General features: G+C 35.5%; 1 non-coding gene and 1 pseudogene across 1 annotated transcript; both read left to right on the top strand.

Annotated features, from left to right (window-relative positions):
* LOC132281470 (transcription factor MYB93-like) overlaps positions 1–6,659 on the top strand; it is a 70,341-nt pseudogene extending 63,682 nt beyond the window's left edge.
* Positions 6,660–23,728: 17,069 nt separating this feature from the next.
* Positions 23,729–23,800, top strand: TRNAW-CCA (transfer RNA tryptophan (anticodon CCA)). Its single transcript has one exon. It is a non-coding gene; the product is annotated as a tRNA-Trp (tRNA).
* Positions 23,801–24,226: the final 426 nt, after the last annotated feature.

Genomic DNA, 24,226 nt, shown 5'->3' with positions numbered 1-24,226 from the left:
TTATTGGGACGTCATATAGGTATCTGTTATATGGATATGATTAGGATTTTATCGGCCGACTCTAGTTTGATTAGGGTTTCTGTCTTAGCTCTAGTTTAATTAGGGTTTTCTAAGTGCCTATATATATACGTGTATGAGTTTTTATTGAGGGTTAGGAGAACCTTATTCACGGCACAGTGGAAATAAAACATAACAAAGAGAGAGTTGAGAGAACAGAGGAAATCATAAGAGCTACCAAGGAGAAGAATAGAGAGGATCAAGAGAGGGTTGTGGTGGATTAAGTCAAACCCATAGGAGGCTTGAAGGAAGTTTGCAGTTGCCGGAAACTTAGAGACGACACCGAGATTTCATTACTGAAATCACAGGCAAGTTCTTCTCTTCCTCCTTCCCTCTGGCTTGTGTTCTGTGCACCTAGATAATCTCTAGGGTTAATTAATTATTAAATCGGAACTTACATGCTTACCATATAATATATTGATGATCTTTACGTGTTAAATTTGATTCTGGTATAATGCGTGCAAGCTTGTTTAATTTTAGACTCTGTAATTGCCTTTAACCTCTGTAAATAAATCATGGGGATGTTACTATGATGATATAAGATCTTTAGGTTCAGGGGTGAAGAGGAACGGAGGAGTTGGAATGAAATGGATGTTGCAATTATTTTAAATTTCGTACTATAAACATGCTAGTTTAATGGCTAAATCTAACCTTTGTAATTGGTCTCAGTTATTGTAAACAACCTTAGGGATGCTTCTAGACTCAATTAAGACTCCTAAGATTAGTTTTAGAACCCAACAGAGTGGTAGGAATTGATCAGAGAGGGAACAGACGGACTAAAACGAAGCAGAACGGGGACAAAGACTCTCAAAGGAGGTGAGAGCCGGCTCCATGGATGTGGGAGCCGGCTCCCACACAAGTAGAGCCGGCTCCAAGGACTCCTAGAGTCGGCTCTAGGCTGAAAGAGACTACTCCCAAAATTTGGAGCAGGCTCCCTCTTCAATTTACGTTCTGTTTTTTTTTTTTCAGTTTTTCTACGTACTGTGTGTTGTTGTTTGGAGCATGGGTGTATCTGATTGTTTTGGGACTATACAGAATGTTTAAAAGGGTGGTTTTGGGTATCATTAAGACTCTAAAATAATTAAAAGTCAGTTCTAAACACTTGGTACAAACAGTAGAAAATTAGTGGTACTAGTGTACAACTTAGTACGCTGTTACCCGATAAAAAGAACTAAGTTACTTAAATTAATTTAGCAATTTATTAGACTATAATATGATTATAGAATTCATTTTAAATGCATGATAGAGTTATTGATATATTAGATTTGATCTATGCCTGCTTTGGATGCTAGTTGTGAATTATTAAACCGTTTCCAGCAATTACGTGGTTTAATTCTTGGATTTAAATTGCTGAAACTTTAAACACTTTTCTGCAATGATTTGGATATTGGTTTTAGACTGTAAATTACTAGCCTATTATTTATGTTTTGTAATTTACATGGATATGGAGGATTGTATGCACCGGTATGGGACGGTGACATACTGGGGACGGTTTAGCTCAAAAAGCATAAACCTAACCTAATGGATTAATGGAATGGATTGAAAGATATTGAATCCTAATTGTGACTAAGTCAGATCAACTGCAACTAAGTTGGATGACTTCCGGGATTAATGGATGGTAGTTAAGTCATATCAACCGAATAAGTTAAGTGACTAACTAGTTGGTTTATTGTATGTCAGTTTAATAAATATTTGAATTACATACCCTGGTTTGGACGGACTTTATATATATGTTTATGGTACCACGAGATGAGCTTGAGTCTCAAACTCGTTGGTTAGGGTGCGTATATGCAGTGGATGCGTAGTTGGCTATAGTAGGTTGAGGTGTACCCTATTAGGTCTAGGTACTCATGTCTACCTTTGAGTGTGTTTTCACATGTTACCTTCTATTCAGGTTGAGACCCCTACTGTAATCCAGTGAATGTCCCCTAGGGTGGATATATATATATATATATATATATATATATATATATATGGACTAGATAGCTATTGTTGAGATATCTAGGGTGTATCTGCGTATCAGGTCACTATTTGGATTGTAGTTAGAGAAGAATTTGGGCCTGACCCACTCTTATTTTTACAAGTGTTCGTTGGTTCCAGTCTTAGAACTGGATCGTGCTGAGCAGATATAGTCAGTTCACTCCACCGATACTGTAGGACTTTGTTTCATGGTTTAGGCTTTGGTTTTATTTCCAATCATTTGAGTTCAGTGGGATATTCTAGGGGTCCACTAGATGGATTTCCGAATTGTATAATTTGGAGAACGATTTATATTCGTGGAGGATCAGTTGTAACAAAATAGTTTATTTATCAATGAAATTATTTATTCTGAGGTTTCAATGATTGGATTATCATTTTTAGTTTTCGTTTCAGCAAATTTTACTTATATCATTTGTTTTAATTGTATTCTGTGTTCGATCATTGCTAATTGATTTGATATCCTTGGGAAATCGGGCGTGGGCCTGGCCAACCCGCATCCGGAGATCCGGGGGTATCACATCACTCTCAGGCAGGATCGCCATTACATGTCTCGGAGCCTTGTCAGGATGACCATCATTCTCCTAACCCAATCATACCTGACGCTCTAGTTCCGACACCCGGCCTAGGAGAGCGTATACAAACCTTGAAGGATGCCGTTGTCTCTCTTCTTTCCGATGTGGCCTCCCTCAGTACTAATGTAGCATCTCTCAACTCAAATGTTATGGCTGCGCTGCGAGATATATCCAGAGATATCTGGGGATCATGCCCCACTCGCCCGACCTCCTCTGCATGATCTTTCTATCTCTTTACTCTCGTTATTTTTATATATCTGTGATATTTGACTGTTCTATTTATACTGTTATGATATTTTTGCGGCCAGTCTGTTGGCCCAGACACTGTGATGTATATTATTTTTCTTTCTCTACATGTTATCTTTTGGATGTCATATCTTTATATTGATACATTTATCTATAATTGACTCCATTTAAAAGGTGCATCCCAGTGATTTCAGTGAGAGAGTGATGTCCAAAAATTTTCAGGACCATCCTTTTTCCTTTCTCCTTAATTCATTTCTTATCCCATTTACACTTGCACGTCCACTGTGCACTATTAGTTTCCCTTTTATTATCTGATGAGTTTTATCCAAGTGCCATTTTTTCAGGACCACAGTTAGTCCCGAGTTTTAGGGGGTTATACCACCCACTTTGGATACTTGTGTCCTGGCCATTCTTTGCCATAGTTGCACTGGTATACTCTTTCCTTTGCTCTCTTTACACATTGAGGACATTATGCCATTTAAGTTTGGGGGTAATGGTGTTAATTGTAGTGTTTGCTTTCAATTCAAAATTTAAAACATGAGTTATGTATTTTAGGGGTTTTCTATGATTGGTCCATAACTAGCTATGATTTTGATCTTTTGAGGACTATATTGCTTAAAATTTAAAAATAGTTTGACTTAAGAGTCCAATACTCCTTGTATGCCTTGTGGATGCCATGTAGGAGTAAATTTTTCGAAAGATTGATATCAAGCTTGAACTTGTGGTCCACATCATCCTGATTTTGTGATTGTTTTGAGATTCACTCTAGGATTCTACACTAGCGCAGGTGCACACTAGCATTCATTTGTGGGGTACATGCTTTGTTGATTATTGAATTGGTTATATCCCAATTGGGCTAGTAGTGCATTGAAAGCTTTCATTCTTGATAAAGGTGGATAACAAACCCTTTTCATTAAGTAGCCGGGATTCTAGCCTCATCAAGTATTGAATTTCTCGCGCTGAAAGATGGAAGGCCCAAACTCTAGGTTAATAATTAAACTTAAAAATAATAATAATAATAATAAATAAATAAATAAGTGAGGACTTCTCCCAAAATATGAGAAGTGGGAAATGATTAGATGGAGGTTGTTTTGATTTGTAACCTAGTTGATTTGAGCTTGTAAGTCCTTAGAGGTGTTTTAACGCCTAATGCCCTAAAGCTGTCTGGTTTGGGAGTCATTGACCTAACGCTCGACTTCATGGATCACTAGAAAGCTTAATAGATCAACACATTGCACTATGCTTCCATCTTTGATCCTCTAGGATATTCAAAAAAAAAAAAAAAAAAAAAAAATCTAGTGAAAAGAATAAGCACACCTAGACCAATAAAGCTTTAATAAAAGGTCCACTCTTTGTCTTGATGATCGGTACTAGATTTGTGTGCTAGTTTGAAGGTAAGGATGTGATCATTTCTTTAGTTGGCTAAGATAGCAACAAACTTGATGCCGGTCCACTCAAAAAGGATTTTAGAGTTGTTTTGATTTATATAATCATTTTCTTGATATGTGGAAGACCATACTTGCTTGTTTGATGTTGAGATTTTGGGAGATTGCTTGGAAATGGTTGAAAAATTGCATACTTGAGATAGTTTTCTCCCAATGCTTGTTTGCAATAATGGTGCCTCTTTTGTGAGAATGAGCTTAATGTTTGTGGGTATCATTTCTGGAAACCCTTACGAGACTTCACTCGTCCACTAGGGGTAACCTAGGGGTTCAAAAGGCTTGTTGCATGCGCTAAATGCAATCGTGTTCCCTACGAAAGTGGCGTTATCCATTTATTATTTTCTAGTTTATAGTTGTTTAGTTGTTCATTTCATTCCTTTACTTTGTAGTTCATTACTAGGGAGTAGCAATATTTAAGTTTGAGGATGTGATGAGCACTAAAAAATGCGCATTTAAACCCCTTAAGCTTAGATATTCTAGGACATTTATCTATCTTATTTTTCCGTCTTAGACTAATTTCATGGTATTGCATTTTCAGGTGTTTATCCCAAAAATAAGCTAATTCAGCCAAATAAGAGCATTAAAGAAGCTAATTCAAGCTGGATGGAAGAAAGGAGCAAAGTGGAAGCCGAGTGTGGAAAAACAGCAAGTTCGATCGATCTCAACATTCCTTCGATCGATCAGAGCAAAATCGATCTAGCCATCTCAAGATAGATCCAAGCCCTTGTTCTTATCCAAAAGATTCAATGATCTTCGATTAATCCAATATTCCTTCGATCGATCGAAATTACTTGATCTAATTCTCATTTACCACCCCACCTACCACTTTTGTCTCTTTCCCAAAATATGCCAAAATATCTCAGAGATTTGTCTTTATTCAAAAAGGCACCGCCAAGGATGATCGATCTCTGCAACATTCGATCGATCAAACCTCTTCAAGTCTGAAAAAAAAATAAGTTCCAGCTCATTAAAAGTTGTCTCATGGTGCAATCATTGGAGGAGCCCTCGTGCACTAGTCCAGACCATTGGGTGTGACACTTGAGCTACCTATATAAATATTTGAGCTACTTTTTACACATATACTTAGAAACATTCTTAGAGAGGAAGAAAAGAGAGGAGGAGAGGCTAGAGATATATTCTTAGGGAGTTCTTCCATTCGTCTAGGGTTTCCATCAAGAAGGAGGTCATTCCTACCATGGAGATAGCCCTTGAGGGTTGGATGGCTACTTTAATGAGTGGCTAAACATCTTCTTGGGGCTAACGTTAGCCCTAGGCATGCCTTCTAGACTCTAATGCTTTGTATTTTGAGGGGATTTGTGTTGTAATCTTATCTTGACACTTATTTTATATATAAATCTTGTTTATTCAATGATTTGTGTGGTTTAATACTTCCAATTGATCATTTCATTCTATCCATATGTCTATGTATGTTAGAATAGAAGTTCATGTGTTTATCTCTAATTTTTGTGTTATTGATGCATGTCTATGTGTGTTGATGCTATGAATCTAGAGATTGTCAAGGCATAGTGCTTAATAGAATACTATTGTGGTTTATTTGATGGTTCATACTCATGTCTTGATGGATTGTGCCTCTCCCTTAGTTTATTTAGTTGAATTTTCATGCCCTTAGCTTAGTTGTAATGTAGTTACCTTAGTTGTTAGATAGGAGCACAATCCATGCTTGTTGTTTGATGTTCCATGCTTATAAATGCAAGTAGTATTATTCTCTAACCATATGATGTGTTTGGATTGTGAGCTTAAAGGAAGGATTAATGGCTTAGTTTGATGTATTATGTTATTTACTAGGTTGCTTAGACAATATATGCTTAATTGGTCATCCATGCTTGTTGAAATAATAAATCACACGCTCTCAAATTGCAACACATGTTTCCCCTCGTTAATTATACATTAAATGTCTAGAATGGTGATGTTTAGTGGTAACATTTAGACTCCAAGACCTTACTCTCTTGTTTTCTCTAAATTTCATTTAAATTGTTTATTTTACATTGAACTTGTTTAGTTTAGTTTATAGTCTAATCAACCAATCAATCCACTTTTGATCACTCGACCTACTAACCTATATATTGTTTCCATTGCTAGAGCACCCACAATCCCTTGGGACAATCCTTACTCACCCTGGCTATATTTTTAGTTAGAGGTAGTAGTGGCTTTTATAAATTTAAAACTTGGCCATACTATTTTGCACAAATTTGGTTGTACATCGACAGCCACACCAATGAACCCTAATTGGGACAATGCCCTTAGGTTACAGGCAGATGCCACTCAACTAGCCAGATTCCAACTCTTGCAAAACATATTAGAATTCATAAATACAAGTCCCCTTCCAAGTACTATACAATGACTTAGTTTTTTTGGATCTGATCATGATCTTAATCATACCCAAATTTCTTCTGAGTTTATGAATCCAATTACAACCCTACCATCAATACATAACTCATTGGCATGCTTTGAAGATGGTTCTTATTTTAACCAATCAGATGTCCTTAATTTCAATAGTAATAGCTTGAACTACATATATTATGATACTCTAAAAGATCAAAATTCACTCCCTCCATTAGTTTCAGACTCTCTAGAGACTTTTAATGACCTAATAAAAAGCAATATGAACTTAGGTCATCTTTCTACTAACTCACCCACCTACTCCTCCACCTCCACTTCCACTTCTGCCTTTCAATTTTGGGAAAAGTTATTGAATGATGAAGTCAATTTCTCCTAGAAAGACATTATTGAATACGTATGCATTCCTCTTAATTAAATCACTTGTCATATTATATATATATATATATATATATATATATATATATATATATATATATAAGGGTTATCTCCTCACTGGTAAGGAGGAACTGTTGGTAAATATATGTTTCATGTGACATTTAATATATAACGAGCCTTATACTAATATGTCGTGAGGTAATTAATAATATACTAAAAAATAAATAATTAAATATTCAACTAGATATTTAATTAAAATGCAAATTAAAGTAATAAAATAATAATTACTAAATAAAGAACCTGGACCGAGGCTAATATTGGATACTACGCCCTTAAGACAGATTCGCCCCGTTATGGTGCTAACGGACTCAATGGCGTCTATCTCTCAGGGTACAACAGTCTACATCCACCAGTAGCAGCATTACAAACTCATGGATACGACGAACCTCCTCCATGTAATATTCTCTCTGACTAAAAAATGCATCTATACTATATAAATGCTGAATTGGGTGCAATCCGAACCAAATAGTTCGGATCAATCTTAATATGGCTCGATGAAATTGGATTAGGGTCGAAATGGTTCAGACCATTTAACCTTTGGTTTGAACCCACTTGGGTTGGGTTCAAGTCTAGAGAGGGAGAAAGAAAAAATTGAATTGAACGATTTGCAAATGGCAGCCCAAGGGGGTATTTATAGAAATAGAAATGCCTTTTCGGATTGGGTGTATTTCTTCATCATTGGATACAACCATTCATATATATCTCTTCGTCACTGGACATAACCATTTCATCACTGGACACAACCATTTATATGTGTCTCTTCACACTGGACGCAACCATTTATATGTGTCTATTCATCACTGGACACAACCATTGCAATAGGTTGTAATGGTTCACATTAAATAGGTTATGTTTATTGGTTGTGAGTTACATCTTTTCATCCCACAACCAACCAGTGATCACACCTATTTAATCAAAGGCATCTATTGATTACTATTAAAACAATTGTCATTCAAAAAATTCTAACAATCCCCTACATGAATGGAAATTGGCTGCTTAAATGTAAAAGATGATCATGCAAACACTAGAAAGAATATATTCGTAAAGTTACTGCATCAGGATAGGTAGCTTTTGGCCTTGAACCTTCTCCAGTGTATTACTATCAGATTTATTACCAGTGAACATGATGTCTTGAACTGTTCAGTCGTTGATGTAAATCAAGACAATAGGAAACACACAGTTCCCTTCCTCACAGAGTTGGTTATCATTGTTGTGTTCATTTTGACCCTGAACAACTCTTGGTATTCAATGAGTGCTCCAGAAAACTTAGCCTTTATAGTTCTCGTAGAAGCGACCCTACTTCACACTCATATAGGTGACTTCTTATTAAGAGTGTCCTACCATACTCCATTTGAATTTTCAAGGTATAAGAGTCATTAAAAGCGTAGCTTATCCTAATTTTTGTTGTAGGTAGCACTGTCTTATAATAGAAATGGGCAGAAGATTTATATCTTCCTAGTGCTTTTGATGAGTTGTTTAGAATTTCTGTTGTCCCTTTGAACCTAGATCTTGGGATCTCCAGTCAGTTAGGTTGGGTTTCCATTAAGATGACTCGTTAGCTTTTAGCTTTTAATCCCATTCCCCTCGATGATCTGTACGATTGCTCTCCAGTACAACCCTTAATCTTATATGTGGCCACATGGTTGTAAATAAAAATATTATACTCTGCAGAGATTTCCCCAATTGAGAGCAAATGTATACTTTGTGCCCTAAAATTGCTTATTATTGGCACAGGTGTAGACTTATTTTGAAATTTATTCAAAGTTTCCAACTTTGATTCTTTAAAAAAACATACAACTACACCTTTAATATTAAAGACATATCCACTCTTGGATTTGGAATCTTTAATATCCCTCATCTCGATTGCATCATTGTTATACCTCCAATTTAGTTAGATACCTCGATCTATGCAATATTGGACTTAGGGTGTATCTCAACTACCCAATTTATTGCTTTTCAGTGATCATATCCTAGATTGAAAGTGAGCAATTAATCACATTTATTAAGATGCCTTACAATCTCAACCAATGATATACTTTGACTAGTATTTATATTTGAGATTTACATCTACAAAAGTTAGTTAGGTTTTTGTTATTATAATTGGTATTATCTCAATCTCACTGAGAATATACTATGTTATCAGATGTTAAATCTTTAATATCAAATATACTAATTAGTATATCATTAATTTTATAAGGCATGCAATGACTTATGCATCACATTTATGTCATTGTCTCGGTTCTTGCTCTAATCCACTCAAGGACTTATAAGCGTGCACACTTGACTTTTCAACTGGAACAAATAACTCAGCACTTCAACTAGAAAAAGAACTCTTCTAGTTGTTCCATAATATTTTCCTCATAAGAAATAATATGCACTATTGTTATAATACTATAAATGATTTTTGGTTTTATCCAGAATCTCTTAGGATTAAGAACCCCCACATTTATAAGTATTTCTTATCTGATGAGGTAACTCGTATCAAATTTCATCTATGGACAATATTCCCCCATAACTTTGGGATAATCCTGAAATTATATATATATGATATATTTCTTATGGTTTTCTAACTCCTGAAATACCATTTATTAAATATTTTACCTCATCTACCTTTCCAAGGTTCTATATTCGTTTCTTAACAAGCATGTATAATAGTCTCTAGTGTATATGTATTCACTTTATCACTTTATCTCTAACTTATTCTTATAATAATTCATCGACACTACTATGAATTAATACTGTAGATATTAATTAGATTGGGCTCTAATTAAATATTTGTTTCCATATTTCTCATATTTATGACTTGAATTATTTACGTTTAGGTTCATATTAAGTCAGTTATATTAACATGTCATAACCTTTCAAGTGTCACACATCACATAATTCAATCATTTAAGTAAATAACTTGCTTATTATTTAAGCTTTGGATACAATCACCACAAAGTGAGCACTCACTTCTCAGTTATCATTAATAGTTAAAAGTGAGTTCTTAGCTATCATTACTACCTTAGATTAAGTACACTCTTCTCATATCTCACTATTAGATTATGATGAGCACCCACTTCTCAGTTATTATCACTAGCTTGAAGTTAAGTTTGTTTAGCTATCAATTTTAGTAACTCATAGCTTTACTACACACTTATCTAAGTAGTCTACCTTGGTAATAGAGTAATTTTTTTAAAAGAATATTCTTCAAAAACTACTACTTTACAAGTAGTATTATTCCCTCCTACATGAGTAGATATGATGTACAGCTCAAATAACTTATGGCTAAAATGGCTACTCATTACCCTCGTGTCTTTTCTACCAAGTTGAAAGCTAGAACCAGCTAACAGATTTTCATCTTTCTCTTAGGTTCTGTGCATCTCAGTAATCGTTTTAGCTTATAACTAGCTAACTTTTACTCTATTGCTAACTAGCTTGCACCTTAGTAACATTTTAGCTTTTAGCTAAATTATACTTTATAACTGCTAGTTTTAATTAGCTTGTCCACTTTTAGCTCAGTGTACTAGCTTAGTGTATCAATAAAAATTTTCATTGAACTCCTTCGAGTTATCGGAAAATCTTTTCTTATTTAGCCCATTCACAACTATACGTGTCTTAGACACTAATATAGATATTTTCTCTTGACTATTGGGAAAATGGACATAGCTCAACTAGTCAATTTTTGTTTGTTGTATTACATACACAAATCAGTCATAAACTCATACAGATCTAATAATATCACACATTAAATAAACTATATTGTAAAATTGAATTACTATGAACAGTAAATAATTCAACTACATTACTCAACATTATAGTAAAAAACGATATTGAACACGCATAAATAAATATAATAATATAATTTAATAATTATATCGCATGATTAATTATATCACATAATTAATTTAAGAAATAATAATAATCAGGAGAAGAATTTTCTTCCTTAAAGCTTTGTGGTACATTCTCCAATAAACATGCTAGAAAATTAGGACCAAAAGATTTAGGCATTCTAACCCTCTTGCTACATCTAAGCTCATCCTTATTTTTATTGTATGATTTATGAATAAGAAAACGATATGCACTACTGTTATGAGCATAACCTATTAAAGGTTTTATATAACAGTTCACTCCACCGTATGGTAGGATATTGTCCGCTTTAGGCCTGAATCCGCACGGTTTTGTTCTTGGGTTTTATTCCAGAAGGCCTCATACCAATTGGAGATAACACTACCACAAAAAAACACTTCACATTTCCCTTACCTAAGCGATATGGGACTGTGCACTTGTACCTTACCTAGTGTGGAAGCCTGTCAGTGCCTTTTGCACTCGTCCATGACACACCCACCTACAAGATAGTCACATTTAAGGTCCCACTTTAACCCCCTTTTTTTTTTTTTTTCAGGAACAAGAACTTCAACTTTAGTTAGACACCCCTACACTTTTAAGAATTTATAGGAATGTTTTCGACCTTTCTATAATTCATATGGTGTCATATTTGTTTTCTTTTGAGGTATTTAATTTATTGAGAACATAACTTGCATAAAGCAAAGCTCACCCCACCAAATTCAGGGTTAAACCAAAACTTATCAACTTCGCATTCATTATTTCTTTTAAAGTACAATTTTTGCATTCAGTAACACCATTCCATTGAGGTGAATAAGAAGTGATAGTTTAGTGAATAATACCATATTCTGAATAAATATCATCACATGATGTTTTGTATTCACCACCTCTATCATTTCTTAACACCTTGACATTTTTGCCAATTTGATTCTCAACATTTTTTTTTTTTTTTTTTTTTTTTTTTTTTAAAGTTTAAACATTTCTAAGGTTTCATCTCTACTTCATAGGAGATATACACAACAATAACTCATGCAATCATTGATAAAAGTAACAAAATACTTTATTTTTCCACCTAGTTAGCACAAAATTAAGATAATATAATATACTATATAACATCATATTACAAAATTAAAATAATTCAACCAATATTGAATTATATAAATAATTCAATAATCTACTTATATAACATGCTTCAATTTCACATAATATTGAACATATCAATATTTAGCATATTACCATATAATAATGTATTATAACGGCCCGAATCCACTGGGTCTGGATCATTAAACGGGTCTTTATCCGACCCAAAATCATCCGAGGGTAATACGGTCCTTTCATGTTAAACTAATATTTTAAAATTCCAATAAGGATTACAAGGTCATTTGTCACAACTCTAGTGGTTTAAGACTCAAGGGCATAGTAGTCATTTACTTGAGTCACATAATAAATAATATAAGGTTCGGGGCAATATAGTCTTTTCTATGGTTAAAATATAATTATTGCATTTTACTGAGTCTTATAAAGTGTAACAATATACTTAAGTAAGTGGTCAAGGGCAAAATGGGAAAATAAGTCACAAATGTTTACTACACAGAACCGGTCGATGTATGGGGATCACACGTCGACTGGTTTGGGACGTGCACAGTAGAAAGCCCACTGCCAAGATACCGATCGACGTGTGAGAAGCTACACGTCGACTGGTTTGGGACGTATAAGGTAAAAAGGCTATTGCCAAGACACCGGTCGACGTGTGAGAAACTACATGTCGACGGGTTTGTGTCATCCGGTCGACGTATGGGAATTTTACGTCGAATGGTTCTGGGTTATCCACACTCGAAATTTCCACTGTCTGAGATACACCAACATTGATAACCAACCACCCTACACACTATACCCACGTACATATTTGAATACATTTTAACATCTAATACATTAACAACAACAACGATATTAACATAATTTACAACACGTTACACGAAATACACTAAAAGATTTAGTGTAAATAAGCATAATTACAATTCCCCAATGGCCATATACAAAATGAAACTAAATACTTCATAAGCTGCAAAATGATACACTTTGGGTCAACACTTTACAAAATGGGGTCTAATACAAAAGGTAGCAAAAGATACATTCTTCTAATACAAACTAAGACTGTGGTGGATTGTCGCCCGCCATTTTTTTTCCCAAACCTGAAAATGTTAAAAAAAAATATGGGGTGAGCTAAACGCTCAGTAGGAAGTGTCTACGACACATTTCTTGTGATCCCGTGAATCCACGTAAAGAATAGGTAAAAGAAAACGGGATCATTGCATAGGGGTACATGGAAATAACTACAGCGACAAGTAAATAACAATTGTCACCCAAACACATACACACTATATATTCTAATGAAGTGCAATGTCATGCAATGTCACTCCCCATATCCGAAACATTTCCGTTTCAACTTTCAAACTGATAATGTAATCCGACTCAAGGCACCTCCAAGGCGTCACGAAAGGAGGATTGGCTAACCATCCACGACCACAAGGCACCTCCAAGGCGTCGCATCCAGCCTGGTTAGCTCAACTAAACTCCCCTCTAGACTACACTAACACCACGGACCACTAGGCACCTCCTAGGCGTCCAGGTTTTCGCAAACACTTTTAGAAAACCTTTCCCAAAACAATTTTCACTTGTTTTAAAGACATTTTTCCCTTTTTTCTATCCCAATGAATGCATGAAATGTTTTATACTTCAATTCATCAATTCCACCATAAAACTCTCACACATGCTATATAAAGCAAATTTCCAAATTACATAATTAAAGTTCTCATTTAACTATAACTTTGCATAACAAGCATATAAGACATGGAATCAACCTCATGTAAGCATGTTTAAACACTATAAAACAACTAACAATTAGTCACATTTATTCCATATCTATCATTTAAACCATTTGCAAGAACTTAAACAAATTAAACATGCAATTCAACAATTTATAAAGAATTAACTCAAAAATGGCATAAGAACTCATGTATTAGAACATCCCTACCTCAATGGAGATGAAAACCCCCAAAACTCCAAACCAAAGCCCTAATTTTCGAAATTCCTAGGATGGCCAAAAGTTTGAATTGCTCCTATCCAAACGTAGGTCTCAACAAGCTCTTTGATTTGTCGCAAACGACGCCCAAAATTTCCAAGAGATGAAAAAATAATTGAAGATCGAAGCTTGAAGCCAAAAAGAAAAGAAAAATGAAGAGGAAAGAGGGAGAGAGAACTAGTGCTGGGTGAGAGAATGAGAATGAGGCCAATGTTGGTCGCTAAATCACAAAAATCTCTAATGGTGGGTCCTACTACAAAATTTCCTTTTTGACATTTCTTTTTCCTTCTATTTCCCACTACACACACATATATGCATATATCTATACAAAATAACACACAACCACATTAAATATGCACAAAATAATTACGTATGGTATGCAATGAACCCAAGATAAAATTTCCATACACAACGACTCCGGTAGCGGGTCCCACCTGGGACTATCCGACCCGAAAAATGAAGAAAAGTCGAGATGACAACTGATGCATTTCTAAGAGTCCTGAACTCAGGGAAATGTCCCACCCAACTCTTGAACACAGCCGGCACGCCCCATGATGTCCAGCACTCAAAATAAGAAAGAATAAAATACCCCCAAAAATTAGAAAATTCCAGAATTTGGAAAATGACAAAAATCAGGAACATTACAATCTCCCCAACTTAAAAGGATTTCGTCCCCGAAATCAAACCATACCTGAGGGAGAAAATAACTCTAGATACTTGGAGCGAACCTCCTGTTCAAGCTCCCAAGTAGCCTCCTCAACCAATTGATGCTTCCAGAGAACCTTCACTAATGGTATCATTTTGTCCCTTAATTTTTTCTGCCGTGTGTCAAGGATCTAAATTGGTCCTTTCTCATAGGAAACATCCTCATCAATGTCCACATCAACCTAATCAAGAATATGGGACGGATCTGGCTTGTATTTTCTTAACATCGATATGTAAAAGACGTTGTGGACTCTGTCTAACTGTGGTGGTAATGCAAGCTTGTAGGCAACCTCTCTTACCCTGTCCAAGATCTCAAATGGTCCAATAAATCGTGATGATAACTTGCCACTCTTTCCGAACCTCATCAACCCCTTCAGTGGAGAAACCCGAAGAAAAACGTGGTCTCCCACCTCAAAAGATAGCGGTTGTCTCCGTTTATCCGCATAACTCTTTTGTCGGCTCTGAGCTGTGAGTAACCTCTGCCTAATCAGCTTAATTTTCTCTGTAGTCTCGAGTACGATGTCGGGGCCTAAGGCAGCTGTCTCGCCCACCTTAGTCCAACAAACAGGAGACCTGCAAGGCCTGTCGTACAACGCTTCAAATGGAGCCATCTAAATGCTCGCTTAATAACTGTTGTTGTAGGCAAACTCAATGAGTGGAAGGTGGTCCTCCCAACTACCTCCCGAATCAAGAACACAAGCTCGAAGCAGATCTTCCAAGATCTGGATAGTGCGCTTCGATTGGCCGTTCGTTTGTGGATGAAATGCCGAATTGAAGTGCAACGATGAACCAAACGCTGCTTAAAGTCCTTCCCAGAACTTTGAAGTAAACTTGGCATCCTTATCTGAAACAATATCCACCAGAACTCCGTGCAATCTCACAATCTCTTTCACATAAAGTGTACCAAGTGCCTCCGCATCATCTGTTGCTTTAATAGGCAAAAAGTGATCCGTCTTGGTCAATCTATCAATAATGACTCATACGGCTTCATTTTTACGCTGTGACCTAGGAAGACCTGTCACAAAATCCATTGCAATCTCCTCCCATTTCCACTGCACTACCGGCAATGGTTGCAACAAACCGCTGGTCTCTGGTGCTCAGCCTTCACCTGCTGGCAGGTAAGGCATTTAGCCACAAACTGTGCAACATCTTTCTTCATCCCACTCCACCAATACTGTCTTCTCAAATTGTGATACATCTTGTTACCACCTGGATGAGCTACAAAATGAGAAGTATGAAACTCCCGTAAGACGTCCTCACGGCAAACTGTGGGAACGACCAACAAACCCCAGAACCGTAGACTTCCATCTGCATGTAGGGTCCAATCTTTCACTATATCCCCACTGGAGATCAAAGTGTGAATGGCATCCAAATCTAGATCCTGTCTCTGCGACCCAATCACTTGTCCTACAAGAGTAGGCCGAGCCACGAGACTGAACAAGAATATTGATTTACCGCAAACATCGTCGTCAAGGCAATACAATCCCATCTCTGCCAAATCTTCAAGCATCTTCCATTTTCGGATGGCTAATCCAGCCAAATTCCCACGAGATTTTCGGCTTAAGGCATCAGCTACCACATTAGCCTTACCCGGATGGTACTGCAAGTCAAAGTTGTAGTCTTTTAAGAATTCGACCCATCACCTCTGTCTGTTGTTCAAGTCTTTTTGGGAGAAAAGGTACTTGAGACTTTTGTGATCCGAGAACACCTCGAATCGTTCACTATATAAATAATGTCTCCAACACTTTAAGGCAAAGACAACTGCAGCTAATTCCAGGTCATGGGTAGGGTAGTTAAGCTCGTAAGTCTTCAACTGTCGAGACCTATAAGCCACTACTCTACCATCTTGCATCAGTACACAACCCAATCCATCACGTGAGGCGTCACAATAGATCACATAACCCAAGCCACGCTCAAGTATTGCCAACACTGGAGCCGTAGTCAACCTTCCTTTTAGCTCTTAAAAGGAAGACTCATAGGCTTCATTCCATGCAAACTTGATCCCTTTTCGGGTCAATCTGGTCATAGGAGCTGCCAAACAGGAAAAATCCTTCACAAATCTCCGATAATAACCCGCTAGGCCAAGGAAACTCTGGATCTCAAAGGCATTCTTGGGTTGCTCCCAATTCAGAACTGCCTCTATCTTTGAAGGATCAACTAAAACCTCACCTTCTGAGACAACATGTCCCAAAAATTTCACCTCTTGTAGCCAAAACTCATACTTTTCATATTCGGCGTACAAACGGTGCTCCCGTAGAATCTGCAACACAGTACTCAAATGGACCTCATGCTCCTTCCAATTTCGTGAATACACAAGGATGTCATCCACAAAAACTACCACAAACTGGTCCAGGTAATCGTGAAAGACACGGTTCATTAAGTCCATGAATGCCGCTGGTGCATTAGTCAAGCCAAATGACATAACAAGGAACTCGTAGTTTCCATACCGTGTACGAAACGCTGTCTTTGGAATATCCTCATCCCTAACTCGCAACTGGTAATAGCCTGACCTCAAGTCAATTTTAGAAAAACAACCGGCTCCTTTCAACTGATCAAACAAGTTGTCTATCCTTGGCAAAGGATACTTGTTCTTGACGGTGGCATGATTCAATTTCCGGTAATCAATGCACAACCTCAAAGAACCATCATTCTTCTTTGCGAATAAGACCGGTGCACCCCACGGTGACACACTCGGTCAGATGAAACCTTTCACCCTCAAATCATCAAGTTGTTTCTTCAATTCTTCCGATTCAATTGGTGTCATACGATACGGTGCCATAAAGATTGGCCCGGTACCAAGCATCAAATCAAAAGCAAACTCCACCTCTCGGTGTGGAGGCAATTCAGTCAAGTCCTCCGGAAACACATCCAGAAATTCACGTACAACCGCTGGATAATCGACCCCACCAAAGTCAACATCATCATTAACGAAAAGACTAGCCAAGAAGAATGTCTGCTGATCCCGACCCTAACACCAAAGAATGAATAAATAAGGGGATCACACCGATCTCCCACAAAACAGAAACAATCCCACTTTAACTTCTTTTTTTTTTTTTTTAGGAACAAGAACTGCAACCTTAGTTAGACACTCCTACACTTTTAAGAATTTATAGGAATGTTTTCGACCTTTCCATAATTCATATAATGTCACATTTATTTTCTTTTAAGGTATTTAATTTATTGAGAACATAATTTGCATAAAGCAAAGCTACCCCCACCGAATTCTGGGTTAAACCAGAACTTATCAACATAGCATTCATTATTTCTTTTAAAGTACAATTTTTGCGTTCAGTAACACCGTTCCATTGAGGTGAATAAGAAGCGATAGTTTACCATATTCTGAACAAATATCAACACATGATGTTTTGTATTCACCACCTCTATCATTTCTTAACACCTTGACATTTTTGCCAATTTGATTCTCAACTTTTTTTTTTTTTTTTTAATGTTTAAACATTTCTGAGGTTTCATCTTTGCTTCATAGGAAATATACACAACAGTAACTAGTGCAATCATTGATAAAAGTAACAAAATACTTTATTTTTCCACCTAGTTGGCACAAATTTAAGATAATATAATATACTACATAATATCATATTACAAAATTAAAATAATTCAACCAATATTGAATTATATAAATAATTCAATAATCTACTTATATAACATGCTTCAATTTCACATAATATTGAACATATCAATATTTAGCATATTACCATATAATAATGTATTGTAACGGCCAAAATCCACTGGGTCCAGATCATTAAACGAGTCTTTATCCGACCCAAAATTATCCAAGGGTAATACGGTCATTTCATGTTAAACTAATATTTTAAAAGTCCAATAAGGATAACAAGGTCATTTGTCATAACTCTAATGGTTTAAGACTCAAGGGCATAATAGTCATTTACTTGAGTCACATAATAAATAAGATAAGGTCCGGGGCAATATAGTCTTTTCTATGATTAAAATATAATTATTGCATTTTACTGAGTCTTATAATGTGTAACAATATACTTAAGTAAGTGGTCAAGGGCAAAATGGGAAAATAAGTCACAAATGTTTACTACACAGAACCGGTCAATGTATGGGGATCACACGTCGACTGGTTTGGGATGTGCATAGTAGAAAGCCCACTGTCAAGCTACACGTCGACTAGTTTGGGACGTATACAATAAAAAAGCTACTACCAAGATACCAGTCGACGTATGGGAATTTTACATCGATTGGTTCTGGGTTATCCACACTCGAAATTTCCATTATCCGAGATACACCAACATTGATAACCAACCACCCTACACACCATACCCATGTACATATTTGAATACATTTTAACATCTAATACATTAACAACAACGATATTAACATAATTTACAACACGTTACACGAAATACACTAAAAGATTTAATGTAAATAAGCATAATTACAATTCCCCAATGGCCATATACAAAATGAAACTAAATACTTCACAAACTGCAAAATGATACACTTTGAGTCAACACTTTACAAAATGGGGCCTAATACAAAAGGTAGCAAAAGATACATTCTTCTAATACAAACTAAGACTGTGGTGGATTGTCGCCCGCCATTTCTTTTCCCGAACCTAAAAATGTTTAAAAAATATGGGGTGAGCTAAACGCTCAGTAGGAAGTGTCTAAGACACACTTCTTGTGACCCCGTAAATCCACGTAAGGAATAGGTAAAAGAAAACGGGATCATTGCATAGGGGTACATGGCAATAACTACAGCGACAAGTAAATAATAATTGTCACCCAAACACATACACACCATATATTCTAATGAGGTGCAATGTCATGCAATGTCACTCCCCATATCCGAAGCATTTTCGTTTCAACTTTCAAACTGTTAGTGTAATCAGACCCAAGGCACCTCTAAGGCATCGCGAAAGGAGGATTGGCTAACCATCCATGACCACAAGGCACCTCCAAGGCATCGCATCCAGCCTGGTTAGCTCAACTAAACTCCCCTCTAGATTATACTAACACCACGGACCACTAGGCGCCTCCTAGGCGTCTGGGTTTTCGCAAACACTTTTAGAAAACCTTTTCCAAAACAATTTTCACTTGTTTTAAAGACATTTTTCCCATTTTTCTATCCCAATGAATGCATGGAATGTTTTATACTTTAATTCATCAATTCTACCATAAAACTCTCACACATGCTACATAGAACAAATTTCCAAACTACATAATTAAAGTTCTCATTTAACTATAACTTTGCATAACAAGCATATAAGACATGGAATCAATCTCATGTAAGCATGTTTAAATACTATAAAACAACTAACAATTAGTCACATATATTCCATATCTATCATTTAAACCATTTGCAAGAACTTAAACAAATTAAACATGCAATTCAACAATTTATAAAGAATTAACTCACAAATGGCATAAGAACTCATGTATTAAAACACCCCTACGTCAATGGAGATGAAAACCCCCAAAACTCCAAACCAAAGCCCTAATTTTCAAAATTCCTAGGATGGCCAAAAGTGTGAATTGCTCCTATCCAAGCGAAGGTCTCAACAAGCTCTTTGATTTGCCGCAAACGACGCCCAAAATTTCCAAGAGATGAAAAAGTAATTGAAGATTGAAGCTTGAAGCCAAAAAGAAAAGAAAAATGAAGAGGAAAGAGGGAGAGAGAGCTAGTGCCGGGTGAGAGAAGGAGAATGAGGCCAATGTTGGTCTTTAAATTACAAGAATCTCTAATGGTGGGTCCCACTACAAAATTTTCTTTTTGACTTTTCTTTTTCCTTCTATTTCCCACTACACACATATATGCATATATCTATACAAAATAGCACACAATCACATTAAATATGCACAAAATAATTACGTATGGTATGCAATGAACCCAAGATAAAATTTTCGTACACGACTCCGGTAGCGAGTTCCACTCGAGACTATCCGACCCGAAAAATGAAGAAAAGTCGAGATGACAACAGATGCATTTTCAAGAGTCCTGAACTCAGGAAAATGTCCCACCCAACTCTCGAACACAGCCGGCACGGCCCATGATGTGTGGCACACAAAACGAGAAAGAGAATAAAATACCCCCGAAAATAAAAAAATTCCAGAATTTGGAAAATGACAAAATTCAAAAACATTACATGTATATTACAATATTTTATTATATTTCAATTATTAATATAATCTCTACTTGTTTATATCTTAAATAGAAACATATAATAAAATCTATACAAGGACCGAATCTGTCTTAAGATTGTTGGTAAATAAAATATTCAACTAGATATTTAATTAAAATGCAAATTAAAGTAATAAAATAATAATTACTAAATAAAGAATTTGGACTGAGGGTATTGGTGGATACTATGTCCTTAAGACAGATTCGCCCCCCTATGGTTCTAACGGATTCAGTGGCGTCTATCTCCCATGATACAACAGTCTACATCCACCAGTAGCAGCACTACAAACTCGTGATTACAGCGAACCTCCTCCGTATAATACTCTCTCTGACTCAAAAATGCATCTATCTATACTATATAAATGCTAAATTGGGTGCAATCCGAACCAAATGGTTCGGACCAATCTTAATATGGCTCGATGAAATTGGATTAAGGTTTAAGTGGTTCGGACCACTTAACCTATGGTTTGAACCTACTTGGGTTGGGTTCAAGTCTAAAGAGGGAGAGAAAAAAAATTGAATTGAACGATTTGCAAATGGCAGCCCAAGAGGGTATTTATAGAAATAGAAATGCCTTTTCGGATTAGGTGCGTCTCTTCATCATTGGACACAACCATTCATATGTATCTTTTCATCATTAAACACAACCATTCATATATATCTCTTCATCACTAGACACAACCATTTCATCACTGGACACAACCATTTATATGTGTCTATTCATCTCTCTTTTCACTGGACACAACCATTTATATGTGTCTATTCATCACTGGACACAACCATTGCAATAGGTTGCAATGGTTCACATTAAATAGGTTATGTATGTTGGTTGTGAGTTACATCTTTTCATCCTATAACCAACCAGTGATCACACCAATAATCAAAGGCATCCATTGATTACTATTGAAACAATTTTCATTCAAAAAATTTTAACAAAAACCTCAAATTTATCATCAATGTGTTACAATGATATAATGACACTATCGATTTTGAATTTAAAATATAATAGAGGAAAAATTAAGACATTATTTTTTTATTTTAACATATCTTAAATTTATCGGGTGAGGAGATAAGTATTGTTGGATATCATTGGAATTTGTATCAAATTCTCAAATTCAGAGGAAATATGTTTATTTCTTATCAAGGCAGCTTATGATAAAGTATCAAAGCTGTCTTTTTATAATGAAAGACTTCTTCATGCATGTAAACTTCTCTTGCAGAGTTCCCATTTTATATATATATGAAACTCTTTGATTATGTCCTTGTACACCATATATATATATGTATATATATAAGTACTTTTCTCTGTTCTACTTTAGTTACAAGTTTCTTCTGATCAAAGTGATTTGAAACCCCAAATTAACTAACACTATAAAATAGTGGGTGCATGTAATATTACGTACAAATGCAATTCAAGACGTTTACTGTGCATTTCACATACATATAATTATAAATATTATATATATATACATACATGTGTCATGTGTGTCAGTGTGTCTTCTTCCATTGACACTTAATATATACAATTTATTGTAAATTTGTTGATCCTTAAATCGGCTAAGTCAGTGTGGGCATGTCAAAATTAATGGGCTGGTTTAATTTGTAGAGATCTTAGTCAAACTGTGTCTCTTTTGTGAATATAATAAAACAGGCGATGAATGAGAGAGAACATAAAACTCTCTACGCTGAATTTGCCTTGCCTTTGGTAAGAACATGACTTTAAAAGAAGAATAAATTGTAAAGAATAAAACAGAATAAATCTTAAGCGAGAATGAAGAGAATGAAAAGTTATGATAATTACTAAAATCGAATTAAATGCTGAGAAACTACTATTGCACTAGAAATTAAAATAACTTCTTGCCACATCACCATTGCCGAGCTCTCTTCATCTTGCCACGTTATCGCCACATTTCCTGCCCAAATAGCATTGTCAACAAAATCAAAAAGGAGTTGGTTGCAAGAGCAAGGCACAAAAATAATTGCATGAAAAGGATCCAACTTTTTAAATATTGCAATTAAGATCGAGTTCTCTTTCCACATTAGGTAGGATCATTTTCGTGTAATTCAAGCCACTCACTGCTCTCTCTCTCACTCTCTCTCTCTCTCTCACACACACAAATAAAATTAATCTTACTAATTATAAAATGGATTAGTTGGTGAAACATAAATAATAGAGCTTACAAATCCAATAAAATATTAATGGAACGGCCTCATGTAAAGTCTAATGGAGAGATTGTATAGCTAATTAATTGAGCGAGCCTACGTAAGCAAGGACGAACCTTATATTTATATATATAGATTTTATGCAATTCTAACACACAAAGAAAAAAAGTCAACACTTAGTAAAAAATCTCATACTACTAATCTTTACCCAAAATAATAATAATAACTCTCATACGGAGTACCCAGTCTAGCCTAGCATTTCATAAAAAGTCTTACTTCTGCATGTCATTTCTTAATAATCAGTCTTATAGAATATGAGAAAATTAACTATTGAAATGCTTTTCAAATAAAAATTATATATCTAATTTAGAGAATAAATGAATATTTTTTAGGGGAAAAAACAAAATTTGGCTATAGATGTTTTATAAACCTAAAAAATTTAATTGCAAATTATTAAAGTAAATAGAGATTTTGAGAGTTTTAAAACTAAAATGACATTTATTGAAAGAAAAAGAAAAAAAAATGCTAACTTTATCGTCTTATTGAGGATTAAAAGGCCTTCTTAACCATTATAAATACTCGTTGCTCAATTTTCCAAGATGATAATAAAACGCTTCAATTTTAAACAAAATGCGTCACCTGTACAGTGGATTTAAACTAGTACTGTTATTGCGTTGAGCAAGTACAAGGAGGGATCCGTGGCGCAATGGTAGCGCGTCTGACTCCAGATCAGAAGGTTGCGTGTTCGATTCACGTCGGGTTCAGTACTCTTTGCCCCTTTTTTTTTTAATTTGTGCAATTACAAGTATAGACTAAAAAACACTTTCCAATCATATGCTCAACACTTAATAACTGGATTTCAAAGTTGATTCCAAAAACAATCACTACATATTTTGTAGGGTCAGGTACAAAAAAAACACTCATGTAGTATGTTTATAGTGCATATTGCACTTTTTACGTACAAAAAATACCCTAAATTATGATATTTGTGTAAATAGGTCCTACGCACACATTTATGACTAAAATACTCTTAGGTACACATTTAATTATATATATATATATAATTAATTAATATATTGCGAAATGACTAAAAAAGGTAGCTAAAAAAACCCACAATTTGCCGGAAGAGAAGATGACAACCCAATTCAGCCTACTGTAATCAAGAACCCAGATTTCTGACCGACAAATTC

The sequence above is a fragment of the Cornus florida genome, unplaced genomic scaffold, assembly GCF_030987335.1.
Source record: "Cornus florida cultivar Cherokee Brave unplaced genomic scaffold, ASM3098733v1 CherokeeBrave_3.0.0_Hap2_Chr11, whole genome shotgun sequence".
Lineage (NCBI taxonomy): Eukaryota > Viridiplantae > Streptophyta > Magnoliopsida > Cornales > Cornaceae > Cornus > Cornus florida.
This window is presented reverse-complemented; position numbering and strand designations above follow the sequence as displayed.